Source organism: Lycorma delicatula, chromosome 2 (assembly GCF_047948215.1).
Source record: "Lycorma delicatula isolate Av1 chromosome 2, ASM4794821v1, whole genome shotgun sequence".
Taxonomy (NCBI): domain Eukaryota; kingdom Metazoa; phylum Arthropoda; class Insecta; order Hemiptera; family Fulgoridae; genus Lycorma; species Lycorma delicatula.
Window position 1 is genome coordinate 176,755,999 of NC_134456.1, and position 18,249 is coordinate 176,774,247.

At 27.9% G+C, this 18,249-nt stretch overlaps 1 protein-coding gene across 1 annotated transcript in view; it reads left to right on the plus strand.

The window, feature by feature from the left end:
* Positions 1–1,896: 1,896 nt before the first annotated feature.
* Positions 1,897–18,249, plus strand: part of loaf (low-density lipoprotein receptor domain containing lost and found) — a 501,189-nt gene continuing 484,836 nt past the window's right edge. Inside the window, exon 1 of the mRNA XM_075358030.1 lies at positions 1,897–2,088. The gene's annotated coding sequence lies outside the window, so the exon portion shown is untranslated. The remainder of the gene's footprint in view (positions 2,089–18,249) is intronic.

An 18,249-nucleotide genomic window follows, 5' to 3' on the forward strand; every position in this document is an offset into this window, starting at 1 on the left:
GGCTTTTGAAATGTGGAGCTATAGGAGAATGTTAAAATAAGATGGTTGGATAAAGTGATAAATGAGAGGTATTGCGGCAGATTGGTGTTGGAGGGACAGGCAGATGGGAAAAATTGTGTAGACAGGCAATGTTTGGAATATGAAAACAAATTGTCCGGTGTGTAGGCTGTAGTGAGTATACCGAAATAGAACGACTGGCACTAGATATGAAATTTTGGAAAGCTGCATTAAACAGTCAAATCACCAAAGACAAAAAATAAAAATACGCTGGCAAAGTATTGCATGACTTTCTCAGCTATGCGCCAGTCAACTCATGGATTACCAAAATAAAATTTAAGCATCAATACTCCCAAATCTCGAAAAAAATATATTAGGGGCTTCCTTCTTCTGTTGAGAAAATTTAAGATAAACTTATTTATAATGAAGTGAAGAAAAAAATAATTTAAAAGAGAATTGTCTAAAAATATTGAAAAAATAAAGTATAATTTTTTGAAGGTAACGGGAAAAGTACTTCTCATTTTGGGTCTAAATATAATGCAGGTGCCAAAGCTTCTTTAAAAGAGTTAAGAGGCAAAATTAATTTTTTAGAGGTGGGGAATAAGTTTTAAAAAAATTAAAAAAAGTTCATTCTAGATTAAGTTTAACAGATTTGCTTTTGTAAAGTTTTCTCTAAATCTAACAGCTCCTTAAATAGAAGCTAAAATAATGAAAAATAAACTTTCCAAAAGATTTTCTGGATTTTAATTCCGGAGATTAAAAACAAAAAAATTAAAAAAATGCAGACATTTTTGTTGTCTCTATATACGAGTATGAAGTACAAACTTTCAAGAAATGTTTGAAAAATATTTAAACGAAAGGAGGATAGAACAAAAGAACAAAAAACATGTTTAAATTTTAAAAAGTGGGGGGTTGGTTTTTTGTAAAAAAATTTGATTATTTATGTATGCATTGCGGGTAAAAAACTTTCTTTAATGAAGTTTTCTCTAAAATTCCTCTGAAGAAAATCGAAAATTTTCTCGCGTAATTCCCCCACCCACCACTTCAACGAATTTTGAAAAAATATAATATGATCAATGCTTCATATAGAAATATTTGAGTCAAATTTGTACAAAATCGGTTCGGTCAATCTTGAGATGTAAGGCCAAAAGCAGTGCGACCACACTTACATACGTATATATATATATATATATATATATATTTATATATATATTTATTTTAGACGTACTACTGTTGTTGGACTCTAAAGCGTAAAGATTTGCAAAAAACCTGATATCCTATTTTTGACACGGTCTTCATATTTCCCCCTTTAATATAGCTATTCACCAAGATATTATTTAGATAAAAATTTATAAAAATTAAAGTTTTAATAAGGGAGTTATAGAATTAGAAAAACAGATAAATCGTATTATTTCTAAAAATTAATTGATCTTTATTATATTTAATAAATAAGAAATATTCATAAATAATTGAAAAAGAAAAGAAAATAAATCAGTGTTTTAATATAAATTTTAAAATTGAAATTAAATTGGGTAGATTAACACAAAAAAGTTGGGAAATGTAATATTAGTAAACTTTTTGTAAAAAAGCTGTAATATGATTTGCATATATACATAAAGATTAATTCGAAGAATCATTTTTTAACAACGCCAGATTTCCTTTTTGTTTGTTTCATTATTTAATATGTTTAACATATTTTGTTTAATGTGTATTATATAATTAATTTTATATTAGCTAGAAAGTATGCACAACTTTAATAATTATAATCTTTCTTGCATCAGCATTTAACAGTCAAAACATTCAAATATTAAATGGTTAGTCATGCTTTTAAAGATGTGCGCAGTTTGAGTTAAATATACTTCTAGCTAGCGCAGCGGTTGTTGTTTACGCGGACCTGTATGGACAGGCACGTAACTACATCTAGACGAGCTACGTTCGGCTATTCAGTATGTTATGTTTGGTTGTTGTTACTGTTTAACGTGCGTTAAGAACTAGACTAATGATGTAGTAAATTTTGTGTTTGTTTGTGGCTAATATGTGTGTTTCAGTTTTTGTATTAATGCAGTAAATTTTAGGATATGTCATAATAAGGTAAACTGAATTGGATTCTTTTATTTTTAGTATCTGATACGTAGTTTATAAACATATTCATTAAAATTCACTTTGCTGTCGTTAACTAACTTAAGATACTTTTTCATATTTTTTTTATTGCTCTTATTGAATTATTTATCGTAATTTTTTTCAATCAGAGGTTAATAATTATTAATAAATCAATAGATTTAAATTTAAAAAAAGTAAAAAGAAAGGAGATGAAGTCTAATTGAAACCGATGTGCCTTTCTGTTCTAAGATACAAATATTAATTAAAATTTCATTTTGCTATAACTCTGGAAGCAATGAAAATAAGTACCATTTATGATATATAGTTGAAAAGCTCTCAATGAGGGCTTATTACTGCAGTTAAGAAAAAATTCAAAATACAAATTTGTTTGGATTTTAGGCTTTTTTTGAACACGTTTGGTTCAGTCGATTGCGATCAAAAAGGAAGATCCACATCTTGATGTTACAACAGCAGACCTAAATCCAAAATTTCACTATCCTACAATTAATTGTTTTTGAGTTACGTGAGATACATACGTACGTACAGATGTCACGACGAAGCTAATTAAAATGGATTCAGGGGTGGTCAAAATGGACATTTCCTTTGAAATCTGAAAATCTAAATTTTTCGCGATCACAATACTTCCTTTACTTCGTACAAGGAAGTAAAAACATTTTATAAAAATTAAAATTTTCGCAAACCATCAAAGTACGGGGTCTACATTCCTGACTGTGTATTCAATTATCTTTCTTAGTCATATGATATTTTTGTTAAAATTAAAATCATAATTTTTGTATTAAAACTATGGGAATGCAGAACATTTTCTTTTATTTCCAGATTTTTATGCACATAAGGATTAATTTATTTATTTATGGGAATACTGAAGTTTGGGTTTTTTCTAATAAATCCCAAATTATGCTACCAATCAATTTTTAGTTAACAATTTATAAGACACTAAAAAATTAAAACTGTTTTATCTAAAAGAAAGAATTACAATTATTTTCCAATAGTTTCAAATGGTTTATTAACGATCCAGATTTTCCAGATCAAGATTTATAAAATTTAAAGGAATAATAATAATGATAATAATAAAAAATTCTGTAAATTTTATATACGTAATTTTTTTACGTTTCTTCTATTGGTGATCTGTGTTTAAATTTTTGACTGGATGAACTTATTTTGTTTTTTGAAACAACTAACCATTTCATATAAGAAAATATATCAAATGTTATCTCACATGCGGTTAATGAGAGAAATAACCGTACAATTATTTAAGAGACTTGTCATTTTTTCGAAAAGGCTCTTGAATTGTAATCTGAGTAAGAATCTGCTTCCAATTTATAGTTATTGTTGACGAGAAAAAAACGGAAAATTGTCTGTTTCAGTCGAATTTAAAAAAAAAATTAATCTACATATAAATAGAAATTAAGTATATTATTGCATGATTTTGAATTCGTTAACAAAATGACAATTTTAATTGTAGTACTTAAAGTTGTAAGCTTTTATTTTCCCTTGAACGGTTTTCTTTCTCGGGTGACAGCGGCTGCTCTGATCAATACAGAAAAAATCTACATGCGCTACTTATCCTACTTGTGTAAAAAAAATGTTTTATTTTACGAGTTAAATTAGGATTATGCATTATTATTCCTTTAAATTGCTTTCTTCCAATAAATCTGATACTAAATAAATTTTGATAAGAATTCGTATATTCCTTGAACATTTTGTTATTTTTTTGTATTGTCTCTTTTTTTGTATTTCTCTTTTCTTTCCTATGTTCTATATTGTAAATTCTAAAAAACAATTATAGTTTTAAGGAAAGTTGAATATTTGGTTCTTTTCCTTTTGGCTATTCTTTTTGTTTATTTATTGCAGGCAGTTTTCATAATCTTTACAGAAATGAGATTGGGTCGTTTCAAACTAAACTGTATCATTAAACGTTTAATTGGAGAATTCTTAAGCTCTAATGTAGGAACTCTTACAAAGAAAAAACTCAATATTCTCGAGCAGATTTGATTAATCACATGGTTCCTTTTAGCTGCTTTGTTGAATAATTTTGATTTAGTCTTCTTTATGTTTATTAAATGCTTATTTGAGTCACATTTAGTAGCTGAATTTTTATCCTCGAATGAAATAAGGTACCAATGAATTATTTATGTTTTTTGTTAAACGCAGTAATATAAAATTTTACTGCATTTACAACTATTAATTATCATTTTATTTCAAGCATTTTTATTCGTTATGTTGCACTGATGGTGAGTGACCCTTGCTCAACACGAAACGGTAACTTTAAAAAATGGGAATATCATATTGCAATGAGAAAAAGACTTCAAGTGAAATCTGAGACAGCTATTGTATATAAATCTGTTGTAATACTATTTAAACTGAACGTTACACAAAATATAGTTTTATTAGATTTTTTTCATATTCTTCCATTTGTAATCATTCTCTATGTTTTGTTATTTTTTTACTGTTTAAACAGATTTTTTCCTTTTTGTTCAATAAATTCCAGTTACTTCATAAATAATGAAGTAACTGGGGTAGTTGTATTCCAGTTACAAATTGCATATCATTAATCCATATATACCTAGGCATCACAACTGAAAGGTTGCAAGTATCTGATATAAGACACCATTCAGTCCCAAAAACAGCACAGGCATGACAAAAAAAAAAAAAAAAGTGTTACATATAAGATATATTAGAGTGAGCAAAAAGTGAAGGAATTTTCTGTTGCCTTCTTCACTTATCCTAATGTACAGATATATATTAGCTTGCTAAGTCTTTCAAAATGAATATTCTTGCCATACAAACAACACTATTATTCTATTTATCATAGGTACTAATGGTATAATGAACAACTTTACCTTCAGTGAAAGGAATTCTGACTAATATTCGTTGTATGAGTTGTTTTACATGTTATACTTATGTGTAAAATTAAAACAGATATTATAAGTTACTGGTCTATAAGATAAATGTATTTCGTTAAAAGCACTAAAAATTATCGATTTGAAAAAAGATTATAATATATAATCAAGGTGTAAATATGTGCAGTTTCGCAATTTCTAAAGTACAATGTTTTATTCCGAACGGAATGAAATTTTATTCTAAATTGGATAATATTAAAATAAAAGCTTTAATTATTCGTAATATTTTAAAAATAATTCATAAAAATGCAATAAGAGAATCTTATTTTATTAAATAATAATTTTTCTGTATTTTTTTTTTTATAAAATTACAATAATTTTTAAATTTTGGATTAAGATTTTGGCTCGTCTCAGTACAGTTAACTGACGTTATAAAAGAATTAAAAATAATATGACAAATTCTACATGGTCCCCAAATTAAATTTAAGATGTATGTATATTAGCAATGAAAACTTAAAATCTTACTATGTTTTTTAAAGCGCGCTTTAACTACCATTTCCAGTAATTGAAGAAGAGATACAGGAATGATATCAACATCCCTTTTTACTTTATACAAATTGCTTTCAACATTTTGCGTAAAAATGGCCCGAGATTTATGGCGAAAAAGCTTTGATCTTTTATGTACAATTTATTACACCTACCTCAGAAACCTTCTCCCAGTCCAGTTGTAAGTACTCCTTCAACGATCCATTTTATCCGTACTCTCTGTAATATATGTAGAATGAATTTTCCCTGTCTGTGTAAATTTTTATTTAAATACTATTTTTTAAAGCAGAGGACATTTAGATATCAAATTTAGTTTACATTGGACTATGTAACACCACTAAGTAGAATGTGTTGTATTAAATCATTATTGAAATAAAATACATAAGAATATTCAACGAGGATCGTAAGAATTTAAAAATAAAAAACTAAATGCGCATTTCGAACGTTAAGTAATCTTCATCATATAACGGAATTTAAAAAAAAATATAATGATAAAATATAAAAAAACACACAAAAAGCTCACTTGTGGAACAATAGAAAGCAGAAAGAAAACTGTTTTCTTAAAATAATATAGTTATACTATCCGCCTATTGCCTTCTGTTTGGACTGTTTTTGGTAAGATCATACTATTTTTGTCAATTTTCTCTTTTTGGGTGGTGGCAGGAGATTTCTATGTTAGGTCAGTGGAATGGGGTTTTGCGGTCACTAACGAGAAGGTTGGTGGCAGAAGATTTTTACGATTTATAATTGATTAGAAAATATTGTTAAGCAAAGAACATTTAGCGTGCTAATCAAAAATTTATTAATAGATAAATAATTCACTTTAGTGTTTGTACTGGAATAGTATGTACAAACGCGATTGTACGAACTAAGAAATCGTAATTACATTTTTCTTCTAGTTATTACTTTTTTCTTTAAAGAAGTGAGATAAAGACTATCGATATTTTATTACTGTCGATTAAAAGAGGATGAGATTAAGAGGAAGACGTTGATAGGAGGAGTAAACGATAGCTGTGTGAGAGAGGAAGAGATCCGATCTTAGTACGGGTATGATAGATGGAGAACTGATCCAAAGAAGTTCGACGTTGAAAAATGGATAAGGAAGCGCTAGGGCTATAAGATGTGTTACGGCCTTTTGTAACCAACCCAACGAGACGGGTCAATATCTAAACGAGTAGTGACGATCAGTTGAGCCAAAGTGATCTACTGTATCCGGATAACTTTTATCTTTAATATGGCTTATCTAAAATGAAAACTTGTCATTATATTATATAAATCATGCTGTGGTAATTTTTATATGAAAATATTTTTACTAACACTTCTGATTTCTTTATATTTTACAACTTGTTCAACCTAAGAAATATTTTATACTCAACTCTTCTTTTTAAAGTTTTTACAATGATACTTTTTAAAACTGTTCTCATAAAAATTTTGATTTATCTTAGTTTATTTTTAGATTATATTATATATCTCTAAAAGCCGCCTTCCCTGGCAGTAAGCCTGTTTTTGATATAAATATTTCTATTTGTGTCTTTTGCTTTATTTTTATTAATTTTTTAATTTATACTTTATGTTTCGTATTATACTTCTGCAAGAACCATCAGTCATATTTCGTTTTAATTCGAAGGTTAACAAAAGTTTTACTTTCATCAACATATAAACGACGTATAATGTAGATCCGTTGAAATTTTAACCCGTTCAACGAACAGGAGAATAAATAAATCAAATCATTTAACTACTTTGGTTTTTCTTATTATATAATAGTGCAAGCTAAATTAACCGCTATTCATTTGGGCATCAAACGAGAGGACCCGGAAGTGAACGTTAAGCTTAGAGTGAATATTAAGCTAAAATTCCCGATTAAAAAAAATTGTAAGTAAATTGTTTCAAATTTTATTTACTTTAATTCTTGTCCTTCTAAAATATTTTACTGAAATTCATTCACAGAGTATAAACCATAAAATATTTTTCAAACAAGATGGAAGAAGGAGCTACCGTTAGAAATTTTACAAAAGATATTGTGCAAGTTAATTAAAATTCTATTTGCTTTAATCTTTCATTTTCATCGCTTGAAAATTTTTCTTAAAGCTCATTCTGAGCCGTAAATTAAAAAAAGATTTTACAAAAAGGGCAGCAGGTTTAATTTTTTATCCTATATTTATTTGCATTATATATGTGTATATATAAATATTAACTTAAATGTAATCTATTTAAGTTTATTTTCCCCTTGATTGGATAGAATTAAATATAATAAGACATATTTTTTATTTAAAAATATTATCCTTATTAATCTCTTGGGTTGACCAATCAACTACACAAACTTAAAATTTAAATTAACTACGTTTCAGTTATATCTATTATATCTAATTTATAAGTTTGTGTAGTTGTTTGGTTATCCCAAGAAATTGATAAAAATAATATTTTTAAGTAAAATATGTCCAGTTATTACATAATATATATATGTTATTCACTCTAAATATAGAGAATAAGAATTATTCATTACCGAGATTTCAAGCATGCTACGTATAGTTGAAATAATTTAATTTTTTAAGTTTCGTTTAATATGTTACGTCGCAGTTCCGAGCAAGTACTAAAGAACAAATAAATGTAGATAATAGACATAAATTTTAATAAATCAATTGAAACAAAGGTTGTTTCTCTTACAGATTTTTGCTTTTGTTTTGTACGGAACACAAAAATAAATACGGGTTATAGATAATATAAAATATGGAATATTAAAATGCATCTTAGCAATTATTTTCCTATTTACTTAATGTATTTGCTATCCAAAGATAAATCACTTACATATTTATAAAATTCATGGTACAATAACATTTCTATTAAATCCCATACAGCTCATGAACAATTTGCCAAATTTTTATAAATGATTACAAGAATAAAATTTATTATTCTTTTTAAATGTTATTTTCCGGAATCATGTAGCTATCTCTTATAGAACGTGATTTAATCAACGACACAAAATTTAGCTGTGTAATTTGCTTCTCTATTATCACATAATAAAGATTATAAATTAAGTTAATAAAGTTTTTAATTAACATTAATAAAGTTATAAATCGCTATTAAATATTACTAAAATTACTATGATTAAATAAACTATAAATTTTCGGCTACGCAACCTTAAGTTTCAATTAATAACAGTAAAAGTAGCTTTTACATTTTGTTCAGCTGTGTAAGCTTTTTAGCAAATATAAGAACCAAAATAGATACAACAGACATTATTATTTATACACTAAAGATAATATGACTGTATACTATAACAATAATAGTAATACAGTGTGTCCAATATAAAACGCAACCCAACCTTATATTGGTAGGTATTGAAATAATAAAAAGGCATGTGTAAATGTAAATGTAATTTTTATTATTACCATCCATTACCTTACATTTAGAGTAAATCTTGGAAGTGGCCGCCATCTTCTTGAATACAAGCTTCAATTCTTTTTACAGCGTTTCTTGCAACTTTTTTCAAAGTTTGTGGCTGGATATTTAATACAGCTTGTTCAATATTGACTTTCAATTGTTTAAGTGTTCGTGGTTCGTTGCTGTAGGCTTTTTCTTTGAGGTAACTCCATAGAAAAAAATCCGCCGCAGTCAAATCTAGAGATCTTGGTGGCCACAAGCCTCGACCGATAACACGATTACCAAAGAATTCCTCGACGAAATCAAAAGTTGAACCTGCGTAGTGCGATGTCGCACCGTCATCATGTTGTAGCCAGCTTCTGTCTTCCTCTTCCAAGAGTGCAATGAACTGAAATACAATATCCTGATATCGTTCTACATTAATGGTGTACTCGAAAAAAATAGGACCGATTATTTTCTTCCGCGATATCGCGCACCACACGCCCAACTTCTGCGGGTGTAATTGTTTTTCGTGATAAACGTGGGGATTTTCAGCACTCCAAATTCTACTGTTTTGGCTGTTTACGTAGCCATCCAAATGAAACCGTGCTTCATCTGTGAAAAATAACGAATCCATAACATTAATTCCCTCACGCAGAAATCGACGGAACCATTGACAATATTGTAGCCGTTTTCTTTGTCGGGCTCAAGAAGTTGATGAACCGTTTGAATGCAATAAAGTCGTAATTGTAATTGTTTGGTCGCCCGATGAACAGTTGATTTAGACAAATTAATTTCAGCAGACAAACGTCTGATCGATTTATTTGGCGAGGCGAGTAATCGGTCTTTAATTTCAGAGACTGTATCTGTATTCACCACTGACGCAGATCTTTTGTGTTCCTTGTTATTATTAACAGAACCGGTCTTTCTAAATTTTGCAACTAACCTTAATACTGATGTTTTGTTAGGAGCTGATTTATCTGGGTACTTATGGCGAAACAAATCTTGCACTGCAACCTCTGATTTCGTACTGAAGTACGACTGAACATAGAAAACACGTTCATCTAGCGAAAACACCATCTTGTCTCTAGCAAGACACTGAACGTTATGATTGCATTGTTGTTACTATTGGTAGTGTTCTACTGCGTCGCCGCGATGTTCAGATGTTGGACGAGTCCATTTCAGTAACGAGTAGGGAAGTAAGCTTGACTTTTGAAATTTCATGGATGAGTGATTGATTTGTTGCGTTTTATATGGGACACCTTATAATGTATGCATGCATATGTTGCCTAATGAAATATTAATTAATATTAGTAAACCTGTTATCAATATTATCAAATTAAAAAAGCATCTTACTGTTGTAAAATGTACTGTTCTTGCGATTAGTTTATCAAACGGATTTTACTGTGGGCGAGATTAAAATGCAAAAATAGCATCTACTTTCATGTAGTAGGAGTGTATGTATTTTTATACTACATAAAATGGATCTGACTGCTTGTAACTAACTTTTTTGGTTCGCTTAGTTCCGTACTTTCAACAGAACTCACTGATTCAAAAAAGTTTTCATCTTGTCTTGATTCATGTAACAGGAATTTCTTCTTAAATTGAAATGAAAATTATAAGTCAAGGAATATTTACAACAAAAATCTTATTTTTATATTATGTTTAAAAAGTTATCGATTCCTTTTTTGAGTTAAAATATCTTGTAATCGGTGATATTACTATTAAATACACGGATAGGCAAAAATAACATTTATAATGTTTCTCTAACTGTGATACTATTTCTTGAATTGCTTTTTTGCGTACATTACATATCTGTAAATACAATTTTTCTTCACCCTTAGTTTAAAATAAATTACGCTTCAAAAAAAAAAATTAACAGAAATATAGTTAAATTCTGTAAAATTTATAATTTTGCTTGGACTTGATGATTTCGCTGATGCTTTTATTTTATAAATAGCTTCAGGCCCATCCCGGATTAATGTCCAACAGTAATCGGCTAGCATGTTAGTAATCCCTTGTTAGTAATTTCCCTTTATAGCGGCTTTCCATCATCAAAATGTCTTGGTGGAAACATTCATCGTGTTTGTCAGTTACGTCTCCGAGGTTGCCCGGGAAAAAATCCAGATGTGAGTGGAGGAAATGCATTTTCAAAGACATATTATATCCCGTAGCTCCGTATGAAGTAAGAAGTTGATTAACAGTATCGTGGTAATTGTCGGAATTTTGTTTGCCGAGAAAATGTTTGCAACGTCTTTAACTGATCAACGTCATCTTTGACCAACTCTCTTATATGAGGACCAACAAATATTCCTTCTTTAATTTTTCCCTCACTTACATTCGGAAATTTCTGCCTGATGTACAAAAATCTGAGACAGTTCTTGTTCATTGCTTTTACAAAATTTTTCTGAGGGGGCAAAACTATTTTTTCATGTTTCAGTTATGTTTTTTATCATTTATTTTTTCAAGAACGTCTTTCATCACATCGTATGTCTCTTTCAAATTAATACCATAAACGATTTGTGTCAAAGAATAATTGTTACAGTTGTGTAGTAGAACCACTTTTAAACTATATTTGGACGAATCTATGAAAAGGCGCCAATCCTCAGGTTTATTAACTGTCCTAAGTGCAACGTAAGCTCATCAATATTTGTGCAATAAACAAAATTATTTTCATCAATGAAGTACTGAGAATGTTCTTTTGTCGGCTTCGAAAGGCCGAAATTTTTATTTTTTTTTTTTAAGTAAAGTCCAAACTTTTGCAGTCGTGATCCTAACAGTTCAGCTTGATTTTTTGATAAATTTAAATCCCTAACCAAATCATTTAATTAACTTTGTGATAAAAGATGTGGCTTATGGAAGATAAATCAAAATCATTGTGTTCTTCTTCAGTAATTCCTGATTCTTCATCGCTGTTTTCGAAACATTACCAGCATTAGCAGGTGGCTCAGGAACTGGAATAATTTCACTGTGAGGTACAGGCCTGACTACAGATTGCAATGAAGGATATTTTACAGTATGTTTAGATGTTTTAGAAATTCTAGACAAACTTGTTAAACAAAAGTAACACTCGGTTACATGATCCTTTGGTTCACGCCAAACCATAGGTACACTAAATGGCAAAGTCTTCCTTGTATCTTTCAGCCATCCTCTTAAATATATATATATCATATTCTGTTCACAAATTTTGCACTGAAAGTACAAATGGTATGGTTTTTAATCATTGTAATGTTTTTTCCATTTGATTTTATGGTAAACTCACCACATACATAACAAAAGGCATCCATATCATTTACACAATTTCGAGGCATTATGATACTGCACTGTTAATAACGTAAGACAGCAATAAGACTGAACAAAATTAATTCATTCCTAAATCCAGTGCTTAATACAAACAACAAAGCTGTGTTTTCAGCTATCAAGTTTTGATCTGCACAGACATGATAAATCTTGTTCATGAAGGCCACTCTTCAGTATTAGATATGCTGTCATAATATGACTATGATATGATTTAATTCTTTGTCTAGTTTTGTTTATTTATAGTTTACAAATTATGCTAACTAAGTTAAGCAATAAAAAATGAGCTAACAAATAAGTTGGAACTATACATTGAAAAATGAAAAAAAATCCGTTAATTAAAATTTAAAAATTTTTTAAAAATGGTGGTTGGTAGAAAACTTCTGAGTTCATATTGGTTTTCAGCATCAAAAAACCAAGATAAAATCATGTATCACATGTTTGGAAACAAAAATTATGTTTATCAGTGATATTAATAAAATACCTTTGTTTTCTTTTTCAACTTTTGAAATTAAGATAACATTCACCAAATATTAGAAATTATATCCAATAAATTTGAGAAACAGAATTCTTGACGTTCAGAAGTTTCAGAGAAACTTCTGAACCTTGTTGGATTCTTTGCTTTGTAAAATTCATAGTTTTTGGTGTTTGATCATAAAAATGTGATTTGTTTGAGTAGAAGTATTTTATTAAACGTTAACCATATCCGTGCCCGGTGGATGGTAATGTCATTTACGTTTTTTCATTCATTTTTATGAATATATATATAATTAATCTTCCTCTAATTGCATGTTGTATACGAATTAACCATATCACATAAATGTAAGTAGAAAGCTTACCCGTTTTTTTACCGTCTTGTACGCAGCCAAGGAGAATTGTGTTATATATATATTTTTTTTATTTTGTCTTTGCTACAGATTGAAAGAATTCAATTTTAATACGTAGGACTACAAAAAGATTTATGTCTAGAATATTACTGTTTGTATGACGTTTCGAAATATAAAACGGGTCATACTGACAGCCATTTTTAAAGCTTGTCGGGACTAACAGAGTGAAATTAGTCAAATCTATTCACTACTTGATAATTTTTCAATTTTACAAAAATATTATTTATTTAATTTACATTTTTTAAGATTTATGTAAACTGGTGGAGCCGTTAGCTTCATATTAGATAGAATATGACTGTTAATTAAATTTCTACAATAAAATTGTCGTTCATAATTGGTATTTAAAATAAATTAAAAATATTTTTAATATATTTATAAAACATGTCGTGAATGATTTCATAATAAAGTCCAGCATAAACTGCTGAAGTTTATTTTGATGAAAATTTGTATATATGTTCTTCCGAGTTTAAAGGGTAAAATGAAGTAAAATAAATTTACAATTTTTTTTAACTGCTCTGTAACAAATAAAAATATTAACTTAAATTTCGGTATGTGTAATCTTTATGTGAATATTTATAAACTAATTCTAGATTTTTTTAAAAATTTGAAGTTAAAATGATTTAACAATTTTTTTACACGTGTCTATTTTTTTTTAATTTCTCTGTAACAAATGTAGTTATCAGCTTGTTATTTGGTGTATGTCATCTTCATGTGAATATCTAAACAGTAATTTCTAGATGATATTTCGAAATTCGACCTTCAAAGGAGGTTAAAAGCACATTGAACAATGATTGCAAATTTTTCCAATTTACGACTACAAAAAAAGAGATATTCACTAGAAGTGGGCTTGCCAATACTCTTAAGTTAAATATCTAAAAACCATATATTCACACACACATACACACACACACACACACACACACGCACACACACACACACACACACACACACATATATATATATATATATATTTTGCTATATATTGTCCTATATATTGCTATATATATATATATATATATACAAAATATTTAAGTAAGTTCTCCCTTATATTGTTTTTTAATTTTTAAAATTAAGAAGCAAGTAATGGAACTTTTCTTCTCCTGTGAGAGGTCTTTTTAGCTCTGTTCTACCTTTTGGTATGCACTTTTAACAAACACCTGTTCATACATATCAGCAGTTTTAGGAATTTCAAAGATGTCGAAGATCATGTGAAAAATTCAGCAATTCCATTATCTACAAGGATATTATTTCTAATATTAAAGATGTGAAAGAATTTAATTTTATTGAATAAATTTTTATTGTACATTATATTTTTAAATCATTATAAAAGCATAAAATAATTGATAATTCTAATTAAATAAGTTAATTTTAATTGTATAAGATTATAAATTCAGTTAAAATGCAGTTACCCTTTTTGCAACTAAAACTAAAATAACCATAGAGATTCATTGATTTGTAATTTGTCGGTCAAAGGACTATATTAGAGGCACCCACTGATAAATAGTATATACTGACTGAATATAGCCGATAGTCCATTGGTGGTAAAGTATTTTGTAAATTATTATGAAAATCAAAACACTGTTTGCTCAAGTCATACTGTAAATGTTTCCATGATACGTTACAGAAAAACTCATGGTTTTATGGTGGATTTGTTTATTCCAGCTTTTGTTTGGTAAAATGTCAAGTTTTAATAAAAATATGTCCTAGTAAGATTTTAAACTGTTTTAATAATTTAATAAATTGGTATAAGTCTTTTCATCAAAAATTTTCTTTAATTTGGAAACATTATTAGTGGAGTTAATAAAAAGCTTCAGAAAATGTATATAGTAAAATTTACATATAATATTAAAAAAAATTATACTGATATTTTATAAAATAGAATCATATTAATAGTTTTCAATTTATTATTGGGTAATCTTTTTTCTTTACAGTAAACAGGTTTCAATAGAATAAACTAAGTAATTTTTGCTATTACTAAACTGTATTTGCTCAATTAAAACTTGGTGACTTAGCAAATTCACTACACATCACATGGGATTAATGGCTATTGACATTTGTTCAGTTCATGTTTAAAAATGAAATATATCCCTTGATAGAATGAGTTAATTACATAAAATGTACTGTTTCACTTACCAATGCATATTGTATTGTTAAATCATTCTATGACAATATTTTTTTCAAAAAGAATGTCACTTACACTGAATTGAATACACTATGCAGATGATTTCTTATGTACAGTTATAACAAAATTAGAAATATTAATTTCATAATCTACCATTTGAGGTGATATAGCCAATGTATCATATTAGTTCATGTATTCTCATTACTACCATTTCTAGTCTGCTCATCTTTTATCTTTTCCTTTTTATTTATTTGTAGACTACATGGTTTCTACAAATTATTTATCAAAAAAAAATGTATGCTATCATGTTTTCTATAAACATCAGTCTTCTAAGATTTTGTAATATAGAAAGATTTATATTCAAAATAAATGTTTTATTACAATATTTCTTGAAGCTGGAATGATAATAAGCATTCTGAATTCTTCTCCTATGGTCCTTGTTTTAATTACCAGTGAGAGTTCATAAATTTTTCATAGTCATCATAATAACCATTTGGCCATTAAATAAACAAATAATTAAAATTCTTTCTTTGGAGTCATCAATCTGTTGACTAGTTTAATATTATTCTGTAATATGATTTTTTTTCTTTTAATCTCAATGTTTACTATAGTCTTCATCCTCAATTAATTATCTACTTTACATATTTTAATTTTTCTTTAGCTCTATAATTTTTACCTTCTATATTTTAACCCTCTCAGCCTACCAAATTAATTGAATTGGTGAGTTGAACTCACCATCCTAGTACATCTTATGAGATTCTGCTACATATATCTCTTTTGTCTTGTTATCGTAAGCTTTATCTATCTATTCAATTTGAATTTTATCAACCCACCTCACCTAATTTTCAAAATCTTTCTACAGCACAACATTTCAAATGAGTTTCTTTTATTTTTTCCTGTTACCTACATGGGATTACCATATTCCACACTATTTTTTTTACAGTTTCTTTCTAATTCTTAGATTTGTAATAGATACTAGCAATTTATTTTTTGCAATAAAACTTACCTTGTTGTGGAATTTTGTGTTACATATTGTATTATTTATATTACTGTTATCTGCATTACTTCAATCATTCTTTGTAAATTTTCTACCTAAATAACAGTAATTTAGATATACTGCTGGTGTATTGTGATCTCCTATCTTAATAACTGGCCCTTATTAACAACCTTCTTTACCTTTTCTATCGTCAATATAAATTACTTTAATATTAATTATAAATAATATATCTTCTTAAACAACTATAGTTTCTGCCAAAAAATAACGTTACCAGCAAAACTTAACATTTTAACTTCTTCTTCTTCTTGTACAGTTTGTTATAAAATTTTTCCACCAATTCCAGTATTATTTCTAATTGTAAAACTAGTAGGATAGACTAAATCCTTGTCACACTCCTTTCTGAATCAGAACTCACCTTTATTTTTTTCAACCTTCATCTCTTCTTCCTTTAATTATTTATTCTTCCTATTAATTGCACTTCGTATATTTTTAATAATTTTCTGTGTTCATCATAATTTGATTTATGGTTGCTACCTGATTTTTGCACAGATTATCTACTTACTGCCATTTAAGTGACTTTGTTGCTTATTATCTAATAGATCTTCTATTACACTTAGTTTGTAATCTATCTAGCAAGAAATTTCATTTCTTAATGCATTAATTATATCCTTTTTTAAATTCATCCATCTGTTTTTAATTCTCTTTCATTGTAGAAAATAAATCTATATCTCGTTATATTTTCAACCCTATTTAAGCCTGTCTGTATTCCAGCTTTTGTGTTCAGCATCATCAAAAGCTATGGTCAGAATCAATGCCTATTCCTGAATATGATTTGCAGTTCATAATTTGGTTTCAAAATCTTTGCCTTATCATTACATAACCTATCTGATAGCTTCATATACCCACATGTTCCTTCTTCTGTTATTATTATTAAATAGAATGTTCACAATTACTTGTTTATTCACATTGTAAAATTTTAGAAGCCTAATCCTCTTTCATTTTTTTGAGTTAGCAAGTAATTTACAATTTTTCCCTTCTCAATCATCTAGTATTATACTTTTTGCTGTTCCTCTTGTACTCCAGTAACTCAGGGATATTAAATTATCATTGAATTACCTTCATTAAATCAGTGCTTACAGCTTTATCACTTTCTAATAGCTGTGAAAAATATGGAAATTATTTTTTTTCCATTGTAATCTCAATTAATATTTAATTAGTAGCATAATATGTGTAAATTTGAATTTAAATTTAAATTTTACCGATTCATCTACCATGATTTGTTTAATAAATTTCTTTAATTATATTGATTATATAAGTTATAAATGTGTTCAAGAATAATTTTATGATATATGTATTATTTTTTATCAATAGCATCTGAAAATGTTAACTATTATTCATGTTAAAAATAAGATTCATCGCTCAAAATTCTCCTTGATGCTTGGAGAAGATAATATGGAGCTTACAGAATATTGTATATGTCTTTGATTTAATGCAAAGGTTCAGTGAACATAACAAAGTTAAATATAGTTTTAGTATAGTACGCCGTGCCTGATATACATAGTTTTATCAATAGAGTAGCTGCTGGCCTACAACTGGATCTACAAATCAACTAAATTTTAATCTATACCAGATTAACAGGCATAACAGTAAGTACTCTGTTGTTGAAGCAGGTTTTTAAGAAAGTATATACTCATGCAGTTTTTGCGGAATTAACTTAATGGTTTAAAAAAGATGAAGAAATTTTACATAAAATAATCTGTTATTATTATTATTATTAAAACCGACTTCAAAATACCACGTTACAAAAGTAAATTAAACATTATTGAAAATTAAACATTAAACATTAACTGAAAATTGAATGTTCGGTTTACTAAATTACAAGAAACAATTTTGAATAGTGTTTCATTTGTTACAATTTAAGTTGAAATTTGCACATAATTGAAAAAAGTTGTAAGTTTGATTTGTATTTAATTCGATATCGGTGTATTTTTTATTTTAAGTTCATGAAGAAAAAGTTAAATGCTTAAAATTTAGATTTACACGATAATGGTGTACTTTGTTTGTAGGAGTTAAACAGTATTG